Genomic DNA, 982 nt, shown 5'->3' on the forward strand with positions numbered 1-982 from the left:
CACCGGTAGTGACGTCATGGCTGTCGCCGGCCAACGAGTTGGTGTTTTTTCAATGTATGCTTCAGACACGGGTCACGACGAGGCGTTCCCCATAGCGACCCCTAGAGGACGCAGTGTCTCGTTCCCACGAAAGGGAAATGTTGTTACTTGGAAAACACACACACACACACACACACACACACACAATTTGTTTCTATTTTTAAGCTAATTTTGAATTTCAGCTAATTACCAAGACAACATTCTCATTCTAGGTTAGTTCAACTGAATATACAGTACTAAAATAATTATAACTAAAACTGAAATAAAAATAAAAACTATTAAAATGACAAAAGCACACAATAAAATGAATAAAACTTTAACAACAAAAAAAATATATTTCTCATGAGCCTTTTCGGCATTTATTTATTTATTTGTTTGTTTGTTTTTAATTTATTTCAGATTTAGAAAATTGCAGTAAGTATCTTATTTCAGTTATTGCAAAGGCAACTTCTCTAAATTTCATTAAATTTTTTTGTCAAAGTTTTTGTCTACAATTTTTATTTCCACTACAGTTCAATTAAAGTGCCCCTATTATGGGTAATGAAAGGTTCATACTTTGGTTTTGGGAGTCCCCAACAACAGGTTGACATGCATGCAAGGTCAAAAAACACTTTCATTGTCTTATAATATGCATTTCTTTTTACCTTACTTGCTCAACGATGATTTGCTCAATGATTCATTTTTCCAAACCCCTCCTTTGCGTGACGTGATTGGTCGGATTGGTCTCATTTTCATTTCATCATGCCTGTAATCAATGCCTGATAAAGCAGTGTTTGTGAGCGCAGTGATGCTTTATTTACAGCGTTAACGGGAAACCGCTATTTTACCGCTCCAACAGCGGCACCTAGTGGCAAAGAATGAATTAGCATTTTCATTCAGACCAAGGCGAAAAGACCAACAAGTGGGCGGGCAATATGCTAATGTTTCATGTTGACATCAACAT

This window comes from Sinocyclocheilus rhinocerous, unplaced genomic scaffold, assembly GCF_001515625.1.
Source record: "Sinocyclocheilus rhinocerous isolate Xijiao unplaced genomic scaffold, SAMN03320098_v1.1 scaffold21, whole genome shotgun sequence".
Classification (NCBI taxonomy): Eukaryota; Metazoa; Chordata; class Actinopteri; order Cypriniformes; family Cyprinidae; genus Sinocyclocheilus; species Sinocyclocheilus rhinocerous.